The sequence below is a fragment of the Lissotriton vulgaris genome, chromosome 3_1 (genome assembly GCF_964263255.1).
Source record: "Lissotriton vulgaris chromosome 3_1, aLisVul1.2, whole genome shotgun sequence".
NCBI classification, from domain to species: domain Eukaryota; kingdom Metazoa; phylum Chordata; class Amphibia; order Caudata; family Salamandridae; genus Lissotriton; species Lissotriton vulgaris.
Genome location: NC_141689.1, coordinates 1,644,378,943 through 1,644,403,646, shown reverse-complemented (window position 1 = coordinate 1,644,403,646; position 24,704 = coordinate 1,644,378,943). Strand labels below are relative to the sequence as shown.

Below are 24,704 nucleotides of genomic sequence, written 5' to 3'. Positions count from 1 at the left end.
GGGCCCCATATGCAACCACCCGCTCATTAAGCACTGGCTTAATGCCACCAGTCAGGGAAACATCCGTTACTGCGCATACTTTTCTCCGCGTACCGTTACTACGCAAGCGTTAGTACGCATGCGATGTAACAACGTGTCACCTTTAGTACGCTTGCTGTTACATCGCATGCGTACTTACAATGCATGCGTAGTGGGCGGACGATGTTTTTGCATGTCGTTGCGTTGGCCATTTGCTCCCTGGGTCTGCTGCTGCGGAGGAGGACGTAGGAAGCCGGAGGAAGGGGGAGAAGATTGGAACCACGCGTGGAAAGCGGTAAGTGGGGGTGTGTAGGGGAGTGCAGGGTTGTTTACTTGTGTAGGGTTGTACTGTTTTAGGGTGGTGTCGTGCAGGGTAGTGTTTGGGAGTAGGGACGGCAGTGTAGGTGTAGTGTAGAGTAGTGTATTTGGGTGTAGGGTAGTGTAGAAGGTAGTGTTAAGGTAGTGTAAGGTTAGTGTTTAGAGTAGTGTTTTAGGGTTTAGGGTAGTGTTGTAGGGTTAGTTTAGTGTAGGGTAGTGTATTTGGGTGTAGGGTACTGTGGAGGGTAGTCTTTAGGTAGTGTAAGGTTAGTGTTTAGAGTAGTGTTTTAGGGTTTAGGGTAGTGTTATGGGGTTGTTGTAGTGTAGGGTAGTGTATTTGGGTGTAGGCTAGTGTCTAGGTAGTGTAAGGTTAGGGTTTAGGGTAGTGTTGTGGGGTTAGTGTAGTGTAGGGTAGTGAATTTGGGTGTACGGTAGTGTAGAGGGTAGTGTTTAGGTAGTGTAAGGATAGGGTTTAGGGTAGTGTTGTGGGCTTAGTGTAGTGTAGGGTAGTGTATTTGGGTGTATGGTAGTGTAGAGGGTAGTGTTTAGGTAGTGTAAGGCTAGGGTTTAGGGTAGTGTTGTGTGGGTAGGGTAGTGTATTTGGGTGTAGGGTAGTGTAGAGGGTAGTGTTTAGGTAGTGTAAGGTTAGGGTTTAGGGTTGTGTTTTAGGGTTTAGGGTAGTGTTGTAGGGTTAATGTAATGTCGGGTAGTGTTTTAGGGTTTAGTGTAGTGTCAGGGGGTCGTGTAGGGTAGTGTTACACTGTAGGGGAAGGACTTGGGGTAGGGGTTGGGTCGTGCTGGGGGTAGTGTTGTAGTGTTTGTGTAGTGTAGGGTAGTGTTTAGGGTAGTGTAAGGGGGTAGTGTAGGATAGAGTTACAGTGTAGGGGACGGACAGGTGGTAGGTGTATGATCACCAAGTAGTGGTATGCGTAGAAAGGTTATGCGAAGTAAAAGTAAATTAATATCTTATTAATGCATTTGCCTAGTAATTGAATGCTAATTAAAATTATGCGAAGTAAAGGTATTTGCTATGTAAAAACATCGCACTTAAAGCATGCGAAGTAATGGCATGCTAAGTATCGTCATACAACCCACCAGTCAGTGTGTTGACTATCCTTTATGGGACACAGCACAACCAGGGATTTCTAGGAAGTTGCAGGGAAGACAGGAAAAACAGCAGCAACAGTGAGCAGAACTTGATTCACAGTTTCCACCATACCACCCAGAACTCTGTCTCCTCCCTTCATTGGGCAGCTGCTGCTGTCTGAAAGTTGAGTTATGGGGTGAACGGCGAAGGCAATGTCTCACTATCATTGTCTTGGTTTTGCATCGAGCCTGAATCATCCATCTTCAACGAAGAAATACTTCAGTAAACCTGGGTGTGTGGCTTTTCCTAATCTTAGTGCAGACGTGCAACACCTTCAGCTCGTTGAATCTACCCTCCTATCTTATTTGTGCACGTGGAAGGTGGGCTGCAGTGTTGCCTGCCCTACAGGAACACATTCCCGTGCATGGGAGAGGCAGTAATTAAGCTGATGGCTGGATCTCTGTTCTGTTCATTAACTTTCTTAGTGATAGAGTAAAGTCTGTTAAAAGTAGGAGTTCTACCCATTGTGACATCCTGAACAGACAACCATTGATATGTACAGGTGGCTCAGGCTGTGATCAGCTTTAAGGGCAGGGTCGGACTGGCAGTAACGGGCACTGGGAGTTTTCCTGGTGGGCCAGAAGGGTGAGGGCCAGTTCTGAACCACTGCAGGCCATTTTTAGGTCGAGCCTAGAGTCAGCGCGCATGCGCGGCTCTAGGGGAGACTTATTGTAGTGGAGTATGTAATTAAAGCTCCGCCCACTCTCTGTCCATATTTGCCATTGGCTTGTATCAGTGTCCTTCATAAATGCTGGTGTCCGGTTTGTAAACAGGCTTGTTAGTCCCTCCTTAGTACCGCCTTGTCTCCATTTGGAATGGAATGAGGATTTGTATAGCGCGATGGCTACCCGGAGGCGTCCCAGCGCTGTTAACAGACTGAAGGGTTGTGCTATAGGGGTGGGAGTGCAGGAGGCAGAGGAACAGGCTAAGTGAAGGATTTATTGAAGAGCCAAGTCTTTAAAAGTTTTCGAAAAGTAAGCAGGTTGGATTCTGACCTAATTGCGAGGGGAAGATGATTCCAGATCCTAGCTAGGTTGTAGGCAAGCGAGCGGCCTCCACATCTGGCTCTTCTGATACGGGGTACGGATGTCAGGTGGGAGGTCGCGGATCTGAGGGCTCGGGAAGGACAATAGGCTTCCACCAAACGATGATTTATGGTGGGGCCTGTTCCCCAGTAGGATCGGTGTGCAACGCACATGCTCTTGAATTCTATTCTGGCTTTCACAGGGAGCCAGTGAAGGTCCTTCAATTTGGCTGTGACTGGGGATCGGCGAGGAAGATTCAAGAGGATTCTTGCCGCACAGTTTTGAATGACTTGTAGTCTGGACAGTGTGTACTGTGGGGCGCCCAGATATAAGGCGTTGCCACAGTCGAGGCGTGACAGGATTAATCCTTGGACCATGATCCGTCTGGAGTGAAACGGGAGCAGGGGGAGAATCTTACGAAGCAATCTCATTAGTCCAAAGCAGATGGCGGCTAATTTAGTGGCTTGGTAGTTGAAGGTGAGATTGTGGTCAAGCCAGATCCCAAGGCTCTTAATTTGATCCTTAGGTTGTGGGGGGCTGCCTAGACAGAGGGGCCAGATGGTGTCAATGGATTTCGGGACGTTGTTTCCAAGGAGCATCACCTCTGTTTTGTCTCAGTTAAGTTTTAGATGGGAGGCCGACATCCAGGACGCCACAGCTTTCAAGCAGTTGTGTAAGCTGTGGTCGGGGTTGAGAGAGGGATCCAGAGCTACTACCAGCTGAGTGTCGTCCGCGTAGGTGACAATTTTTACCCCGAAAGGGCGGACGACATCAGCTAGGGGGCTAAGGTAAACATTAAAAAGGGTAGGACTCAGGGAGGAGCCCTGAGGCACTCCACAATTAAGAGGTTTACTCGAGGAGGTAAATTATTTTTCGAATACCTGGAAGGATCTATCTGAGAGGAATGATTCCAACCAGGTAAGTGCTGTGCCTGACACTCCAATCATACTGAGGCGATGAAGTAAGATGCTGTGATTTACAGTGTCGAAGGCGGCACTAAGGTCAAGCAGGACTATGGCCGTTGAACCGCCCCCGTCCAAGATCCTTCTTGCCTCCTCCCTCACTGCAATCAGGGCAGTCTCAGTTCCATGGCGGGGTCTGAACCCAGTCTGGGTGGGATCCAGTTTGTTGTTGGATTCTAGAAAGTCTGTCAGGATTGAATTGACATGCTTTTCCAGAATTTTACTAAGCCAGGGTAGAAGGGATATAGGTCGGTAATTGGAGGGGTTGGAATGGTCAAGGGTGGGTTTCTTTAGAAGCGCTTTGACCATGGCTTTCTTCCATAAGGGTGGGACAATGCCAGTGTCAAGGGAAGAGTTAAGCAGGTCTTGAATGGTAGTTGATATCTGGCTGGTTATTTGGGTGAGCGCCCTAGGAGGAGCTCGGTCGGTCGGAGATCCAGATTTGACCATTCTCATGTATTTTTCCAGATTGGCTATGTCCAGAGCTGGGAAGTTGTTGAGAACACTGGATGGGGTTATTGAAGAGTCAATATTAGTGGGGTCTCTTGGCATGATGGCTGTGAAGGAGGAGTTGATCATTTCAATTTTGTGATGAAAGAATTGCGCAATTTCCTCGAAATGGGTCTGGGTGTTATTGTGGACTTTAGATGTCTCAGGGAGTCGCAGAAGGGATTTAGCTATACGGTAAATCTCCTTCGGTTTGGACGCAGCATTGTCGATTTTTTGTTCATAGAAGGTAGCCTGAGCTCGTCGGATGTCTGCTTTATAATTTTTAATAGCTGCTCTGTAACTGACTTTATCTGCAGGGCAGTAGTCAAGGCGCCATTTTCCTTCCATTTGTTTACAGGCACGTTTGGCCTTTCGTAGGTCGTCTGTGTACCAAGGGGCTTTAGGGTTGCCCCGTTTGGGACAAAGACTTTTCATAGGGAGTACCAGGTTTAGAGAGTTGGTAATCCACCTGTTGTAATTATCGTTCCCCTGTAACTTCCCATGGCAACTGGACCTTTTACTTCGGATGTTACACAGTACTGTCTGTGAGCTTTATTTTCTTTATTGAGTTGCTGTAGGCACGACATGCTCTGCTACATTTAGCGCGCGATGCACACTTTCTCTTTTAAAGCAGCCGGAACAATAGCTGCATAGGTCTTGCATTTAAATGTGAGACCTATTGCATTGCCAATATTTCTTTTCCCTGCTTGCAGTGCTCTCCCCTATCGCTTTTTAAAAAATAAATTACACTGTGGTATGTTATGGGTCTGCCCATGTTAAACGGTGGCGCGACCGCTGTCCCTTATCCAACCACGGAGGACAGGGACCCGATGCAACAACAAGATGTGTTTGTTTTTATAGTTCTCCAAAGCTGCGGCTTTATAATACTTGAGACACCATAGTCTTGGCATTAACAGCTTGTAGGAAAGTTATTCATAGCAAAAACCAAGCGTGGATTTTAGAGGAGCTTTGAGAAAAGGAAGAATGCATATCATCCCTCCAAAAAAGAAATTTAAACTATACACCATGCTCTTAGGTACCTTGGCACAATTTCCTTATTTCTGAAAGTGTGATGCATGAACTTTTTTGGGGGAATATTAAGTGTGCACCTTTTTGTGGGTGGTCCGCCCCCTTGTTTACATATTTTACTGTGGGGATGTTCTGATGCTCTGCACGTATCCTTTGGGCTTCATGCACTGTTCTGTAATGCAGCCAGCATTTCTTCTCGCACCCTCGTTCAGGGAGGGGTCCTGTGGTCAGGCCCTTTCACACAGTCAAAGTATATGTTTATATCATTCTGATAACGACGGGATCAGTGAGATTAACTGGTGTGAATGCTTTGTACGGGCCCATTGTCTTCACAAAATGTGCACTGTGCATGCATTGCATTTAACCATATGGTTAGTGCATTTTTGAACTTAGGGAAGGGCTCAGATGGGAGTAATGGATGAGCATGAGAATGCCGGCCGTTTTGGGTTTCCTATGGCCGGGCATTGTCACTACAGCTGGAACTTCCAGTTTCTGATGGGGCAGGGCCCAGAATAGGCAGTTCTTTCGGCTCTATGCAATGACCCCTTCGCATGCAAAGCGCTCTGTATCTGCATCCAAGCAGACCCCGGCACTAGACTCCGTTCCAGTCTGAAATGTACTACCAGATAATTTACATGTGTGTTGGTTTTCAAAGCACATAAAAAAAGGCATTGTCATTTACAATGCCAATAGCGTAAACTCTTGCAAATGCAAGAACTATTGCATTGCAAATGCTTGTTGTTACTGGGGGCTGGTTTTGCAGCGGTGCTGCAATATTGCCACCCTGTAAAAAAAAAGGCAGCAGCACTGTTTCCCACCTGCACCCCCTCTCTTGGGGCCTGTCCGAATTAGTTGCCAGGGCCAGTTTGCTTTCTCAGTCCGGCCCTGGTTATGGGTGTGCAGCGGAGGCAAGATGTCCTTGGCAAATGTTAGTCCCTGCCTTGAACGAATGCCTCTCTGTATTGCTATTAGTTTCTTTGTGGCAAAAATAACAAATTACTTACACGTTTGGGGTATCGCACTGTCTGTGTCTGCTGTATTTTACAACTGTAATCACAATACAAATTTTATGAAAATTTTTCAAAAGTAGTGATCCTCAAATTCCGTTCAAAATAGATTTCGACTGAGACTACTGAGAGTTAACCATTAGTTCTTTCCATTCTATTTAGATGGACCCAAACAACACTATAGTTATGTCGCATTCTTACATTAAATATTTTTATCCCCACCAAACCATGGCAACAGATGTTTTGTTCTAGATTCCCATTGACCTCCCAATAAAAATGGAACACTCTAAGCCTGTAAAAATGCCTTCACCAGAGATCCTCCCATTTCAGCAATTTATGATTACTACTTTGTGCTACTACGAACTTTACTTAGGAAGTAATGTATCTGCTACATTCTGGCACGTCAAATAGATGTTCCTTTTTTTAATGTACGTTTTCTGTATATTTTTATTTAATAAGAGAAAATGTGAGGAACTTGAGTTTCTAGTTGTATGCGCTCTAAGCAGAAATTTGATGGGTGAATTTCAAAGGTTGAAATAAATATCAGCGCATGACAAAATAGAGTTTGAGCTTTAAAGGTAAGCAGGTCGATGGGGAAGTGTAGAACCTGTAAATGTCAGCATACAGGCCCGATTGGCTGTTTAGCTCACCGGACATTTCCCTGAGGGGCTAAAGCCTTTGGAGGCCAGTTTTGACGGTCCATATCTCTAGTTGGAGCGATAGCAATCTATTCAGTCATGCAAGAGGATTTTTTTCTTAGACAAGCTGAGTTTTCAATGGACAGAGACTAACAAGTCCACAATGGTATTTTAAGACTTTAATGGGTGGATATCAAGAATTTTGCACGCATCAGACACTGTTAAACATCATAAAAACATTTACGGATGTAGATCTATAGGGCTATATTTATGGCTAAGTCATGCAGTGCAGCGCAGCAAGTCACCTTGCCTCGATGCGTGACAGGGAAAGAGCAGGAATGTTCTGTGTTTAAGTCAATATTGTGTATTCCTGCCTTTCCCCCTGTGCTAGCACCCTTTTGGCTGCCTAGCCCCAATGGAGCACCCTTGCATCATTGTGCAGGGGTGCCTGCATTTTAAAGAGGATTTTTTTGTGCAGAAATGGGCACCTTCCTGCACAAAAACAATCTCCTGAGGCTTTTTCCTCCTTCTATGTGTGCCTCAGAATGCAGCAGACAGAGAAAGAGGAAAATGTTGAGAAATAAAATAATTCTCCTCGTTAGTCCTCACCTGGGGGGGAGTAGGTTTTTGGCGCATTCCAAGGTCTACCACTTCTGGTAAATCTGGAAATGCGTCAAAATCCATGGATGTTGCATGGGAGGACCCACGTAACACCCATGGAAATGCCTCCCTAGTGCAGAGTAATGCAAACAGCGATTTGCGCTGTGTTGCATTACTCAAAATGTATTAAGCCACTCAATTGCATGCACTGTGGCCTTGCTTAGCTTCATAAATCTCATGTTTAGGTTGCTTCGCTCCTGCACCATGTTGCATGGCACAAGAGCGACACAAAGGGGCTCATAAACATGTCCCTAAGTCTTTGAGGTAGTTCAGCCAAGTGGTCCACGTACAGTTGTTATATATTTTTTTGTCTTCTTCCAATCAAAGTTAGTAACAAACTAGATAGCACTAATTTCTAGCGAGATTGCATCTTTCAATGAGTACAAAACATGTCGAGGTTGCATCATGATAAATAACAATGGAGAACGGGTCGCATTTGCATATTTGCGGCCAGATTCATCATGGTCCCGATTTGCGAGTCCTTAATAGAGAATATTAAGGAATCGCTATTAAGGACTCGCAAATCGGGATTCATGTAGGAATCGCAATAGAATTTGCGATTTCTAATATTTCCTTATTTGCGATTAGCTAATTGCTAATCGCAAATAAGGAAGCGATTCCAAGGGTGCCAGGTGTGTCTAAAGGACACCCTGTAGCACCCCTGTAATGCAATCTACATTGGTGTTGCGCACACACATGTCCAAAGGACATGTGTGTGTGTAACATGCAACTTAGAAAAATGCTTTTAAAAGCATTTTTCTAAGTTTACGCTATTTACCACGAGGTTTGACCTCGCGGTAAATAGTGGCCAAAAATTGCGATTTCGCAATTTTAAAATGGATCATGAATTGCATTTAAGGAATCTCAAATAGAGATTCCTTAAATGCAATTCCTCGCAAATGTGCGAATTCTTAATTAGCGAATTTTGCATTTGGGATGATGAATCCCAAATGCAAAAATTGCACTCGCAAAGGGCCAGATTCTCAGAATCTGGCCCTTTGCGAGTGCAATTTAGCTTGATGAATAAGCCTGACAATTTCCATTACATTTTAGCACGTGCTTCTGGGAAGAGTGGACTATTAAGTAGATATGTTTGCCCTGTAAAGTCGATGCCTTCCACTAACAAACCATATTGGCATAGATATGTTCTTCATCTTTTTTACATTTATACAAGTTCAGTTTAAATAGCAGAACAAATCGCAATGATCTCTGGGAAACACTGGATGTTTTTGGTGTATTGAAGTTACAGTTGTATTTTAATCAAGGGTGGTTGTAAGAGCAGAGTGCCTTTGTTCTCCTCATAATAAACACACTTTGGAAGACTGTTGCTATGCCTGCATCTTGTTTACGAGGATGACATAGCACAAGTCAGCCACACATTTCCTTGATCCTTTGGCAATACATGAATGCATTATTAATATGCAAAGCCTTCTAAAATAGCAAATATATTTCCACCTTTTTGAAGCAATCACCAACAAGCATTTTTTGTCTTTCTCTTAGTTCCTTATTGGGCCCTGGCAAATATCTCATAATTTTACAAAGTATATCTTGCCTAGAGAGATTGCAATAAGTATTCTCTAAACATATTTTACTACTACTTTTTAGGAGCAGAGGTCCTTGTTGGGGGATTTATGCATTGTGTCTCTCACAGATAGCACCTTACTTTTTGTATTAACAACACTAATATTCTATCTGAAAGCCTCACACAACAGCAGTGTACAATCTGTGTACAATCAGTGTACAACCTTAGCATGTAACAGCTTTAAGATTGAAAACTTTCAATATTGAGTAGTTGGGGTACGCTCCCACTATATTGCATGTATTATATCGCAAGACAATATTAATATATCCACCATCAATCTAGCTACTACATGACAAACTAATGTATAAGGAAGCAGATGTGGAGGTAAGAATAGGAATTATCTACTTACTATGACAATGTAGAGGTAGGCGATGTAGTGGATGTAATATTGTCTCTCAACCGTATAAAATTTCCACCCGCTGCCACCTACAGGTATGCAACAACTGGCCTTCCGAAATGGAGGGACTCTATTTTTTGCCTCTATTAAACGAAGGCCAAGCACTTACATTTTATTCTCCTCTGCTGAAAATGTAACCTCCTCATTTTAGCAGATGTGTTTAACATATTAAACCTTTGCATTGCACCTAGAAAATAATTTAGATTTCTGCATGCAGTAACTATTTTTACAGATGTTTTATGACTGTGACAGCATCAAACAGAGCATTGAAGCTCATCTTCTTGTTTATCATTTACAGGATCCCAATAGGAGCAAGAACAAGAAGCCGGTCCACCCCGGCCGAGGAAGCTCATTGCTGCCGTTCTTGATGGGTCCAAGCGTGGGTTGAAAGGTTAGAATTTCATCACTTCTAGATACACTTCTCTTAAATTTTCAGGTTTGCATGGAATATGGAACAAATGCAGGTCAGCAGAGCTGCTGGAGATGCAGCTACCTACATTTGCTGGTCTCCACCTTCCTTGCATAAAAAGGATAGCCTTGAGCTTTATAGGATTTGAAGCAGCTCTGTAAATGAGATTTCTAATCTAATTGATAAGCTCATCTGCTGTGTTATTCTGTGTACAGAGATTAGTATAGGCTTTTGCTTATCCTGAATCTCCACCCTGCAGCCAAGTCTTAGATCTTTCCCTGCAATAAAAAGAACTCGCGATTTTCAGGCCGCTTCCTAGAAAGGGGCTTTGAATAAGCCATTTGTGAGTGGGCCATTCCTTGAAATGCACTGGCAGCGATAATACCCTTCTAAATTAGTGTTTTTCAACTGCATGCGGGGAGCATGATGAGCAAACTTCACATGTGGATATTTTCAACACATTTGTTGCATCCATCTGCCAATGTGAATTGAACTGCTATTGAAAAGCCCAGGCTGTGCACACCAGTCACAGCTTCTGTTTCCTTGTTTCATAAACTTTGAGACTGCCCTTTGTAGTTAGGGCAGATATTAGCATTAATCAGGCTAATCTAGTTTTCAGTGACTTTGTGTCTCATGTTTATATGCATGTTCCATGAGCGTAAGCACACAGCAATTCATAATTCCTGCTGCTCACAGTTGAAGACTGTATACATTGGATTTTGTTGATAAAGATGCTCAGTGAAGGGCCTAGTCTTCGTCTAAGACCTCCAATCAACAGTCACAACAAGGTTGAAGCTCATACAACTGCTGGGCATGGGGCCTAGTCCAAAGACCAGGGCGTATACACAATCATACTGCACATGGCCAAAGACCATGCGCAACAGTTGTTTTTTTTTTCAAGAGGTGTGGGGTCCAGTGATTAGCTAAATGTGAGGTGCCATGTTTTAAATATAAAAACAGCGTACAACAAGAGAACATCAACAAATTGGGCGATAACAGTGAAATGAAATACGTCAAATGTGATTTTGATGTTGCAGTTTGTAAAGTCAGCAATGTCATTATGTGTGATATGCAGTGCCTTGAGGGTGCATTATGGTTTGTTTGTGAACCAGAACAGGCTGATGTCCTGGTAAACATAAGGTCATTCTCTCTATATATATATATATATATATATATATATACAGTGGTCTTTGATCCTGCACGATGAAATAAAACAGACGAAACTGTTTGCACGAATGATCGTGACTCTGGCTCTTCATTGAAGATTTAAACTTTGGGGGAAGTGGTCCTTGCCTGTAGAAATCCGCTGTGTGATTGGCGGTCAGGCTTTGTATATATATATATATATATAAGCATTACATGTAGATGATTGGTTATCTAGATCCATAGTCATCCATAGTCAGGTATGAAATTCTCAGATGATGGTAAATTGAAAGATTAGCTGAAGTGGGGGTGATAAAGTATGTTTCTCCATGAAGATCCACTGCGATTGTGTGTTTTCTCACCGTTACCTGGGTTATGTGAGAAATCACCTTAGCCAAGGAATACTGACGTGACTTCTATCAGGTACAGCAGTAATTAGGTTGCAGGCTCAGAAAATATTTTTCAATGATAGCAAGGACACTACATTTATTTTTATTGCCATTTATAAAGTGTTTTCCATAATCCGTTAAGGTTTAAACAATATACATAACATCTGAAAAAAAAATGCTTAGCAATATTCACACAAATGTGGAAAAATCAAGATGTTCTTTCATCAAATTTGAATATGTGGGCATGGAAATTGAATTAGTCCAAAGGAAAGTGTGAGTTATGCCCGTTATACTGTAAATACATAACGAGGGGAATGGGTGATCAAGCAATTTTACTTGAGATAAGGGAATAGTTAAGAAGATTAGGAAAAACCCTCAGGGTTGTCTACTTTTAGAAATATCAAAAAGGTGTGCAAGTTTTAACCACAGAGCATGTGAACAAAAAATAAATGTTGTAAATGTCTACAAATGTGATATTCCTGCAGCCTGCATGTAGTGATGAATCTTTTTCATCACCAACTAATTTCACATTTGAAGAAATGACCTGTAAAATCATTAGCATGTTCTGCCCCATAATTAAAATATAGGAACAGCTTGAACTAATTTGCAAAAGTGATAGTTGGATGAGAAACTGACACTGACAATAATAAAGGCGTTAGTGGCAGTTTTAGCAAGTTCTCATTAGTTATGTTGGTAAATATCATTCCAGTGTGTTTTTTCACTTGATGACTTGTGCAGGTGTTGTGTCAATATTTGACAAATTAACAAGAAAAGTTTGGACCTGTTAGCGTTAGACCAGCCAGCCTAGTGTGTAATTTAGAACAGATTCAATACTGAATTTCAAAGTACAAGGGTGTATACAATTCCAAAGTTTCAAGGTGATGTGATCTGTAGAGTGGAGGCTCTTGACTGACAACAAATGCCTGTCAAAGACATGGTGAATAAACGCTTGATATAAAGAAAAACGTGCTGCTGTGAGAAATAAGGAGGGTATGATACACCTTGACTTTCTGAACACATTTGATACAGTTTCACCTGCAAAATTAATTTTAAACACTGGGTTGTGCAAATAGATGGAATTTTGATTTTAAGAACATTTCAAAGTGTTGTAAAAAATGTATGTTTTTGAAAGGTCTAGGAAACCTTGTGCAGTTTCTCAGAGTACAGAACTGGGCTAAGGACATATAATATATGCATGAATAATTTTTGGAATAAAAAGTAGTTTTTTCTTCAAATCTTTATATATTTTGCTATTTTGAGTAAAATTAATGAATAGAAAAAAAATCACATTGATAAAAAAACATAATTTAATGTCAGGTCATGCCATATCATATGCCATTTGACTACTCTGTGGTATCCGTGTAAAAATACTGAAATACATTAATCTTGACAGTCTAAAAATACCCTATCACATTTTTTTATTCATTTTTTTATTGAAGTCCAGACAGAAACAAACAATACAATAAATCCATTACAGCCAATACCATAAACCAAAAAAATACATTTAGGCAAACATAACATTTCCACAATCTCATAAATAATTCAAAAAGCAATATGAAGTCAGGAACAAATGCACAGAAAGCCAGGAAGAATTAAAAAAATTAAAAATTCCCCTTTTCTCCCTCTTTTTCCTCCCTCTCTTCCTCCTCCCTCCCCTCCCTTTCCTTTAACAAGAAAAATGAATAGAATAAGGTAATCCCCGTCACAATCTCAGTCAAAGTAAGAAGCCCATATTTTCACAAATTTTTTAAGACCCCCACACGTAGGGCATAGGAACGTTCACTTTTCCTGACTGCTTTCATTTTGTTAGTCCATTCCAGGACAGAAGGGATGACAGCGGTACGCCATCCTTACAGCATAAGTGATCTAGCTACTGCCATTGCAAGGTATACAAATTTGACCATATAATGGGACAGACAAAGGTCAGGATCGTAACCAATTGCGATTAACAAATCGCTCACTGCTATTTGAGTGCCACATTCGAATTCCAAATAACAGTAGATATCCTTCCAGAACATCTTGATCATAGGACATTGTAACAATATATGTGACCAGTTAGCTAAAGGAAAATTAACACAACAAAAGCAATGTGGTGAATGATTGGGATACATTTTTGACAAAGATACAGGGGTTCAATACAGTTGCCATTTACTAAAAAAAGCATCCTACGCCAGTTGGAGCCTCTAGGCGTGTTAGAATTAAGAGTGTTGATGAATAACCACAAATTAGCTGAACTTTCCAAGTCTTCATATTTCTTTCATTTTTTAATAGCCTTCTGCCCCAAATCTAAGGCCCTAACTGAGGCTAAATGCTTTTTCCATGCCTCTGGTTTTCTCGTGAATGGATCTTCTAAAAGTTCTTTAATTAGCTGATGTTCACTAACCTGAGAAACATCTAACTCAGTGAAGAATTCAAGGAGGATATTATATGACCCTAAAAGAATAAAGTCATTGGCTATTAGCTGTGTCGTTTCGAGCGTAGTCAGCCATTTTCCGTTCCTCAGAAAATCTAAAACCTTACAAAATCCTACCGATGCCCAATTTAAAGTAAGTTCTGATGATTGTGTAATCCCTACTAATCAGAAGATATCAACTAATAAAGTGGTTGAATTGATTACCGGAATAGAATATCTTTTATATAGTGCCTGACGTTTTTTTAGAAACGAATGAAGGCACTAAAAATACCCTATCACATTTGTCCGAATACAAGGTTGCAAAGTACGTCACAATAAAAAAGCCAGCAAAGATCACCACTGAGAAGTGATATGGCTGCGATTAAAATGTAAGGGTGGTCCTCAGTGGTAGACAAGATGTAGCAGGCTGTGATTGATAAAGTGCATAAAGATTTGTTGAAGGCTTGAAGTGAATCAGAAATGCCAGAGGAGCCATCTATGTTCTTTAAAATGTATTTATTTTGCATTCATTTATAATATTATGATAGTGCAGACTTTCACATGGCACAAGAGCCCTTTACATGCTTGACTAGGATTTAAACAATTTCACCACCATAACTGTACCAATAAACAACAGATAGCAATGTGTGGTCACACAAGATGGGAATCTGTACAGGGGGAACCGAGCACCAAGGATATGCACATTCAGACAGGAGGAAAACATGTAGTCTGAAAGGACTGTGATTACATTTTCAGAAAACTTCAACACGCAAAGGCGCTGGAAGCATTTGAGCGGGTGGGAGAGGGGGGTTGCAACACCGTCCAAAAACCTTGCAGAAAATTTTAACGCAAATGAGCCATACAGACGCTTTTAAAGTTTGTGTTTATAGAGCAACGTTCAAGTGTCAGGCAATATCTTCTGACCAATATCTTCTTATTTTATATAACGTGAAGTTTGAGATTTACTTTTTCTTTCCACGATTGGAAAGGAAGGATGTTTTGTAAGCTTATTTATTTATTTATTTTTAAGATTTGTAAAGCGCGACTTTTACCCGTGGGTGTCTTGGCGCTGAACCAATTAACAATATTACTGGGGTACAAGAATTGTCAAACCTTTTATAACCCTTTTAAAAGTTAAATACCCGGAAATTAACTAAATAAATATTTCAAAATATATCAGCAGCAGGTAAAGTACAACAGAGGCAGATTGTTTATCTTTTAAATTCTGACAAGTGATGTACATTTTAACAGGATTAAAACAAACCAACACACTTTACGTATGTCATGTGCATATGATGAATATCAATAGAAATTCAGTTTTCACACATTATCATGTGTGTGCCCTATACATTTAGCAGTTAAACTGCTTGCCTGAAGCAAATGTAGTCAGTGGCGGCTGACACAGATTGGGGGTGGCAGGGCAGACAGCGGGAAGGGGGGGGTAAAGATAAAAAAATACACTTACCTCCTCACGGCGTCTCGCTGCATCTTTCTACTGACATCTCTCTTGGAACAGGAACAGAGCACGCAGGAAGCACCCAGGTTCCCCTAAGCCAATCACAACGCAGCGTGGTGATTAGTCTGAGTGCCGTGGTTGGGCGTTTAGGCAGGAATTGGGAGCCTGGGCATGTTCTTCACCCAGGCTGTAGTGCGGCCTGGCGGGGAACATGCTAGGTGCGCAAGACTGCATGGCCGGCCCGAAACAGGCGACCAAACATTCATGCATGTTTACATAGTGCTGCCACTCCTCCCCTGCTCTTAGAGCAGAGCAGCCCCGCCGACAGCCCGTAAAGATTGAGCTGCCACCTAATGTAGTGGCCAAAAGAGAGGCCTTTTCAGTGGTAAATGTGCTCACAGTAAATGGCAGTGCTCTACCACACAACGTTTTAGGCAAATATTTGGGGCAATGTGCTGCAAAATGTACCACTGGGCACACACTACTCTTCTACCATTTTGTTTGCAGAATGAGCATGGCTCGTGTGCAGTACTTGTACCTTGTGTAATGCTTTAATTTTTCACTTCTTCTATTACTGCAGTGACATGACATAACACTGATGGCAGCACCCCCTCTCTGAAAATCCTTCCAGCACCACTGATGACATGCCACTCATTTTATCCCCTCACTAGAGCTATTGGGAGTTCTTCTTACCCAAGACAACCTGAAGCTAATTGTGGCAAAATAGTGCATGGTTCAGCACAATTCTACAGGCATTAAAAGCAGTTAAAACTTCTGATGATGCAAAATCCGATGGCGGATCATTTTTGAAAAACAGATATGCATTTTTTGTAAATTAACTGTTTGCCCTGCACTTTCAGGCATTTTCACAATCGTATCTTTAGGACTTAGGTTCTGCATGGATGGTGCAGGGTGGAAATATCAAAGCTATACTAATCTCAGGCACCAGCCATTGGTAGCCGCTGGAAAACCTTTAAAGGCTCAAGCAGCAGTTCCACCAATCAATATATGGAGACACAGTAGGTTCAGAAAGCTTACAGGGTAAACCAGTTTTGTGTGGCCATGCCACAGACAGCAGTAGCGATAATATCATAAAAAGATTTATCAATATAGATGACAAAATGCACAAATCAAATGTATCTGGTTCCAGGTAGCCAAAATCCGCAAAAAGCTTCCCATACTCACCATGAATCAAATACAAATCAATTTAAATACCAAATTAACATATACTACAGAAAAGCATATATTTTGGAACCAAACATTGTCTTCCTAGTGTCTGAATACAAATATTTAATTTTTGGTAAATTAGCTGGATTTTCTTAAAAAGGCTTGTGTCAGACCAACTTTGCCAGATGATTTTGCATTCACAAATTTCAAGGTGGTTTTGGAGTCTAAAAAAGTGAACCCGTGTTTAAATCTTGAATGTAGGGACAAAGGATAAACAGAAAGTTGCACTTGGAGAATTTTTTGTTTTCTTTCAATTGTAAAACCCGTTCACAGCAATAAGTAGGGAGGTAGAAAAAAGCGACTGTACCTTGGACCAAAGGAAGAGACTTAAGTCAGTTTCACTAGCCAGGTCTATATATACATGGAAAAAAGCACTGGCAAAGCCAATGAGTCTCGCCAAGGACTTTGGCTATGCTAATGTATTTAGACATGCTGTATCGCACTACTAAAAAAAAAACCCCTATGATGTGGCCTCTAAGTCATTTTGTAGGCATGTGGCAACATACACGTGCACACCTCTACAATGAGGCTAGCTTCTTTTCTGTTTGTATATTTCCAATCTGATAAAAAATGTTCAATAAAAAGTAGCACTAAAAGTGTTTTTTCTTTACGTTTGTGCAAAAGTGCTTAAAAGAAATACAAGGGATCAGGTTGTGGAGAGGGTGTGTGAGAAACAAAGGAAAACAACGAGGGGGCAGCAGGGCCGGACTGGGACCCAAAACCGGCCCTGGCAAAGTGCTTGGCCAGCCCCCCCAAGGGTTTGCGGGTGCGGCCGAGCTGTTTACCAGGGCCGGTTTCTGCCTATTTTGTTACAGCGGACGATATTGCAGCTATGCTGCAAAAACGGCCCTGTAACGAAATCGGACCTCAGGGGCGCAAAACTGGCCACCAACCCTGGCGGCCCACCGGGGAAATGCCCGGTGCCCGCTATGGTCAGTCCTGCCCTAGGTAGCAGGATGGGGGAAAAGAGAAGGATGCGGACGAGATAGAAACAGGAGCAGGGAGTTGGTTGCAAGAGGGGTGCAATCGGCATGGAGGGGAGGAGGGTGGAGCATAAGCAAAACTGACCTGAAGGGGGGAGGGCATGGTAAAAGTTTAACATTGATGGAAAGCATGGAAAGCAAAACGCAACAGAAGGTGGGAGGAAGAAGGAAAGCAAAAGGCAGTGAATGTAGGGATCGAGCACAACACGAGAGAAAAACTGAATGGATGCTTAGGGTCATCATAACAGCACACAAGGAAGCCAGCTTGAAAATTCAAGCACTCTCATGGAGTTGCTTTACTAAGAAGAAAAAAATTGTACCCAAGAATAGAGCACTTGTGGAGAATTGAAGGAACCAATCAGAGACAGGGTAAACAAGCTATGCTCCATGGGAAGGACAAAGACATGATGGATGATCTAAAAGAAATAAAGCAAATGAATAGAAAGCAAGCAACAGTGAGTGACAAAATACAAAGCTAACGGTAAGCAATGGGTGAAATGCCTTCCTAGGTGAGCTTTTGACATGTCTATAGGATGTCTTTGCAACTAAAAAGCTGTGCTGTCTTTTAGGCTTCGGGCTAAAAAGAACTAGTGAGCGCATATGAAAAACACATCTCTGTGGGTGGGAGCTGGTATCAAAGGATCGTCCCTACTCCTGCATGTCAGAGGTTGAGTGAACACGTCTAGTGAAGTAACATCTGCTGACAGCTGGCTCAGGCATCTGTAGCATTTGCTTCTGATAATGGGCACGTAAGATACATGCATAGAGGGTGAGAGGCCGTGACTTCTTCCAGGCTGCAGACATAGTGATAGAAAAATATTTTTGTACATATGCCTAAGAGTTTTGTATCCTAAAAATGTTTAAAACTATATACCACCCTTAAGGGACAGTGTACAAGAAATAGTGTATAGCAGAGAGAATAGATCTGAGAAACATTCCAAAAAATTTGCAGAAAAGCGTCACAGCCAATCCTACCCGACTGGGTTAGGCATGTCAAATGAACAAGAAGAGAAGACCGAATACCAATAATAGAGTACACATGAAGAAAGAAACATTATTGTAGTGAAATAGCATGCTCCTTTTTTGTGCATGAGACAATCCAAAAGTAATAATAGGAGAAAAGATAGCGTGCCCTCAAAACCACTAACCGTGAGACGAAACCAACTTTGAGGTGCGACCCGTGTATCCACCACTACCCTCTCTTTGTCCTTTGTACATAGTGAAAAGGCATTGCCTTGGAAAACCATAGGGCAGTGAGTTGTTGAAAAAGAGTACAGTATAACTGTGCACCCTTGTTAGAAATTGGGTTTCTGGTTGGCAGAAGTATGTACTCTGCCCAAACAGGAACTACAATCCTAATTAGGGTAAGTCAGATGTACACCATAAATTAACCTGTGCTCACCCTCTGGTAGCTTGGCACTGAGAAGGCAGACTTAACATAAGAGGCGACGTGTAAAGTATTTGTGCAACACTTTAAACAGTAACACAGTAAAAACACAACGAAAGACTCCACAGCAGAAAAATAGATTATAATTTTATAAATAAAACAAGACCCAAAATGACAAAAATCCAATAAGCAGAAATCAATATATGATTTTTTTTAAAAAAGATTTAAAGGGAAAATAGTGCTTAGAAGCAAATAAGTGCCCATGGGGATTATCTGGTCATGCTGGACCAGGGCTAAGTCAAGAGCTCAGGCTGACCGTGATGGAGCGCAGACTGTGTACAGGAGCCACGCAAGGCTCGCTGAATAAAAGTATATAGATCCTGGTCACAACAGTGAGATGTGGGTGCAGCCGAGCAATGCATCTGTGATGATCCCACAGTTGAGGTGATACATCGATTTTCTCCACTCAGTGATGCGGCAGTTCCAATGATGACGCGCTGGTTCTGAGATACGTTGGTTTTGCATGTAAAGCGCCGGGTTTCTCCACGTAGTCGAGGGGATGTGTCGATTTTCTCTCCTTCAGCGATGCAGTGGTTCTGATGCGTTGGTTCCTATGGTGATGTACTGGTTTCAAGTGCGACATGCCGGTTCTGTTCCCGCAACAGCAGTGATACGTAGATTCTGCTTCACGCAGCAGAGGATGCTTTGGTTCCACTGGAGCAAGCACCAGGATCCACTTCCAATGGAGCAGGCACAGGAGCAGGGTGTAAGACTTTGATATCCCTGAGTCTTAGAAAAAGAGGCAAGCCAGCATGCCCTTGGAGATCATTCTGGGTTCAGGCAAGGTAGTCCAGTTCTTCCTCAGCAGGGCAGAGGGTAGCAGGCAGCAGGGCGGCACAGCAGAAAGGCATTTTCTTCCAGAGCAGCAGTCCAGCAGAGTGGCAGTCCTTGTAGCAGCAAAGCAGTCCTTCCTCCTGGCGGAATGTCGTCACAGTTCCAGTAGTGTCTGATTTGGTGAGGTCAGAGATCCAGTACTTATACCCAGTTGTGCCTTTGAAGTGGAGGTGACTTTAAAGAGGGACTTTGAAGTGCACAGAGGTCCTCCCTTCCCGGACCTGACCCCGGACTCACTACAGACAGGGGGGTATTCAGCCCTATGTGTAGGGATAGGACACTGCCCATTCAGTTGTACATGTAAGCTACTATCTCCCAGGATGACCCATCAGATGTGGATGGACACTCAGTCACACCTAACCTTCCTTTCTGTGTGGCTGTCTAGACGGAATGCACAAAGTCCAGTTGTCACCTACCCCAGAGGTGTATTGTAGACATACAGCTGGCACATAGATCTAAGAGCAGTGAAAGGCCATCTTTCTAAAAGTGGCATTTCTAAAATAGTAATGATAAATTCAATGTTGGCAGCAAAGAGGATATATAATTCACATTCCAATGATATTAAACATGACAGAGCTACTCCTTCTCAATTAGGAATTGCAGCTTATGTGTAATAAGGAATTCCCATTGTTCACCTATGAGAAAGGTAAGCATCACAGTAGTGAAAGATGAAGTTGGGTGTTTTTCACTACCAGGTCATGCAATTCCTAACAGTACATACCATACCTTTTAATTACACAGTACCCTGCCCTATTGCCTACCTAGTGCCTACCTTAGGGGTGACTTATATGTAAAGAAACGGGGAGTATAAGGCTTGGCTAGGGGTTTTAAATGGCAAGTCACCGTGGCAGTGTAAACTTCACACACAGCCTCTGAAGTGGTAGGCATGAGACATATTTAAAGGCTACTTGTCAGGAGGAGCCACGCGCAGACCCAAGATTGCCGCGTGAGAGCTCGGCTCCGTCAACCCCCTTCCTCCAGTGATACTATCCTGGCTGTCATCCTGAGTTTCAACCCCTTACCTGATTGCCGAACAGAAGCAACGCTCCATGCTGTGCTCCCGGGCCCCCTGTGACACCGGGGGCCGGAGATAGGACGACCGGAGGGAGACGGCCTGTATGCTCCTTGAGCCGGGGGATGCTCCTTGAGCCGGGGGCTTTGGCCTGCGCTGCGGCCGGACCTGAAGTGAAAAACACCGGGGCGGATCGCCGGATGTTATTGGTCCGGCCCCGGAAGTGATTTCCTGTCGGACCGAGGCCAATCAAAGGGAGGCGGAATATCGGTGGGGGTCCGTGACGTTCTTCTGCGGCCCCCTGCCTTGCCCTATGCACCCGGTCTGCCTGGAATTTGCGGGGCGATGTGGTGGAGAGCGCTGCTTCGGGTCCCTCATGAATCAAGCGGCCCATTTTGAAACAGGCACCGCTAGCATGAACGAGCCGAGATTGGCGGAGGAGGTGGTCTTCCTTTGTGGCCCCGGTGCACCGTGGAGGTTGGAGGATTGCATTGAACTGCCCTGCCCGCACGGGGGGGGACCGGCTCTGATGGGGACTTGAGTATCAGCTGCAATTACCGCGGAGGGCTCCAGGTGCGCCGTGGTGTAACCCTAACAGCGACCGATTGCCTGAGTGCCTAAAAGGGACCAGCAGTGCTTTTGTGCAGCAAGGCCAGGTGCAGGGCCCGTACTTGTGAGGGATCCATGGAGCAGTGGGGGCTGCAATGTGCAATGACAAGACCCCCCCCCAAATGGCGAGGGTCTCACTTGCAACTTCGCCAATGCAGTGCTAAGGTGTTGCCCTCGTGACCCCAGATACCACGCCTCGAGGGCGGCGGCCTCCAGTGGGGGTGCAGCATCTGTTGGGATCTTGGCTTGGAGTGCTGTGGATTGACAGCGGCAGCCCCCGTGGCTGCAGAGACCAGGCTACATTGCCCTGCCCACACGAGGTGACTTGAATGGCAGTGGGCCAAAGACTTTGAAATAACGAAGTGCTACGACTCCTGAGAGCTCTGTGGTGGATGCGGGGAAACAAGTGTCTGGCAGCAGTAGCGGAGTCTATCTGCAGGGAGGGTACTGGCACCGCAAGTTGGCTAAGGGCCAGGCGAGGACTCTGATCGAGTGTACTCAACCCCTGCAGAGGTGTTGGGGGACTGTGGTGGGACTTTCTACTGGTGGCAGCGGCAGAGAAGCGCCATGACTGCCTGGGAATACGTTGCCGGTGGTACTGTTTCTGAGTCTGCACGCAACGCGCCCCCGTTATAAGGGACAGAGGCTGTGGGCACAATTGGATAGCAAGTTAGGCACTGTGAATACTCGTGGGGTGAATAGCCCCGGGGACCTGTTATCTCGTCCCCATAGATTTGCTTTCTGGAACACGCAACATTGAATGTGCTCCCGAGACTGGAACTGCGGGTCCACGTGGTGGGGTACCAGCTATCATCCCTCCTTTTTTGAGAGACCTTCATTGGTACTGGTGTCGCTGGTGGAGACTGTTTGCGTCCCTGCCCGCGGACTGGGAAACATGGGCGAATGTTAGCCGGCCTGTCAGACCTGAGGCGGTGCCATCGATGAACTCGGGGACGACGGAAGACATGCAATACGCCTAGGGATTCCGCCTAGGAGTTATTGTGACCCACAGTTCGAAGCGGAGAGTGGCAGACGTCCGCATGGCGACCAAGCTGGATATTGCCAAGGCCTTGCCCAGGTCCACTAAGGGGTCGAAGCATATCCAGTCTAATAAGCTGGACCGATACAAGATGCCTAAAGACTCCCCTACCGATCCGAAGAGGGCCCAGTTGACGGGAGGAGACTCTCTGGGCTCTCCAGCTGAACCGACACTTACGGATGTCATGGCGGCTATAAATGGGGTCCAATCTTCGCTGGGACAAAAAAAATGTAGTCTTTGGAGAACAAATTGGACACTGTCACGATCGAGGTAATAATTAGTTCAATGCATATCATTTGTGGCTATGAAAAGAGTTGAAAAGTAGGCGGGCATGAAAGCTTGGTAACTTAAGGGGCTAACTAAAGAAACTGCAAGGGACCCCTTTCATGTGCCCTTTTTAGGTCTCGCGTAGGCAGCGCGTGTGCTGTCTCTTTGAAACATGCTATATTCAAGATATGGGCATTGAGCTCCGCCCATCTTTTTAATTGGCTACTTTTATTGTCCTTTGTAAATGGTGGCTTTTCATTAGTCAATAGGCTTAGTAGTCCCTCCTTAGGACTGCCTTTTCTCTTGTTGTAACCTCCCATGAGGACTGCCTTTACATGTGTTGTTCCTCTGTATGTTTTATTTACAAGCTGTGAGCATTATTTTCTTAGATCAGTTTCCCCGGCCTGCTGCTGCAGGCAGTACATGCTCTTCCCCAAAGCTTTTGTTTCTTTTTTACCAGCGCGGCATGCCTTCCCTCCAATAATGCCAGCCGTGCCTTTCTTTTATCTTTTTTTTTACCTTTGTAGCAATGGCGATACCCACGCTTTAGCTTTAAACATCTTGTCTAAGGAATGGGTGCTGCCATTGCAATTGGACTAAGGTGTTTGTTCAAGTCCCCTCTGGGGGAGATGCCTTGAAAGGAGGAGGGGACAAAGAAACCATACTGCTGGATGGGGTAGGGACTAGTGGACGTACAGGAGAGAGAAAGCGGAAAGGACTGTGTGCAAGGGGAGGGGTTGAATATGTATTTTTTTTATGTACGTTTCCAGAGCGCACAAATCATTACGCTGGAAAGCTGCACCACAGCTCATTCTCTTTGTACCATTGCAGGAAGCAGGTGGTACTCACCCTGCGGACACTCTTAATGCACATGGTGCATAAACCTTCCAAGATGGCATAATCAAATGTCTGCCTTGTCGCACTAGGAGATGGAGACATTGTGAGAGATTGCTGTTGGCAATGGGAGTTTAGATGTTTTAGTGATTAAACCTCATAGCAGTACTACGTTTTTGACATTTTATTTGTTGGGGGCATCTTACACATACAGCTTACTTTAGGAAAAATGACTGGCCCGTTGCCGGATTTCTGGGAGAGAATTTTTTTTTAATCTACTCTATTCCGTTCAAAAACAGTGAAATATAGTTTCCAAATGACAGTATATTCAGGCTATATCAATTAGGTATGGACAGCCTATACACAATAAGTAGCATGCATTGTCTGGTAGCGTGGTCTTTGTACACGTCTCTATACAACTCATGTCGACAATTATTGCTATACGTTGATTGATTCAATGTGGTCTACTATTTGTGGAAGGGGGTTGTTAATTGTGTGGGTTTATCTGTCCACTCTGTTAAATATTCAGTCAATTTTTCGTTTCTCCTCGTGTTTTTCATGTTCATCCGCAATAGCATGTTCAATTTATTTTTTCCCCTTTCATATTTCTGAGCCACCCGATACATCGTTTAGCTAATGTGATACCCAAAGGCTTTCATCCTGATCTCCATCTTATGTGCTTTTCTAGTAAGGAAAATCCCTAATATACATTGTTAGGAAGACTTGGTGGGTAATAAAAGACATCTTTTGTGTGTGTATGTATATAGTACAATTTTTTTCCATGAACTCAGCCACTCACGGGCACACTCCCTTCCTATGTAGGATGACTGTGCTGCTAATGCCACAGCTCCAACAAACTGAAGGTGTCCCGGATACATTCATGCCTTTTTCTGGGTTGTAAGTAACTTTTATGAAAATAGTGGAGTTGTATTAATTTGAGACAAGCGTTTGGAGAAATTTATGTGAGCTATTCACTGGCATCCTTCAGTCTGCACTGGTTACGGGTTCAGGACATTCGCTTAACCATTTCTCTCGTCCTAGTTCTGTGCTACCACCTCTGCATTTACTAAGGCTAATTAGAAGAATGGTAGTCACTATTTTCGTTCCTGGTGGTTCTTCTGTAAACTTTGTTCAGATTTCTCTGGTTACCTTTGCTAATCATTGATGGTGGAGAAATAGATTCCCCAGGCTAAAGCAGTCTGGAGCTTGGTCATATATAAGAACTTGTTTATTCAGATAAAAATGTCCTACCGTGTGTCAAAGCCCCTCCTCACATTTTTTCATGAACATTCTTGATAATGTCTTTGAATTCTTCCAACATCTACAGCGAGATGTCTAGGTTATATTGTGGTTTTCTCCAGAATCTCCTTGACCACTCGCTTTCTGTTTGC

At 43.6% G+C, this 24,704-nt stretch overlaps 1 protein-coding gene across 1 annotated transcript in view; it reads left to right on the top strand.

Moving 5' to 3' along the window:
* LINGO2 (leucine rich repeat and Ig domain containing 2) overlaps positions 1–24,704 on the top strand; it is a 2,438,702-nt gene that overhangs the window by 2,080,448 nt on the left and 333,550 nt on the right. Inside the window, exon 8 of the mRNA XM_086962132.1 lies at positions 9,571–9,663. The gene's annotated coding sequence lies outside the window, so the exon portion shown is untranslated. The remainder of the gene's footprint in view (positions 1–9,570; positions 9,664–24,704) is intronic.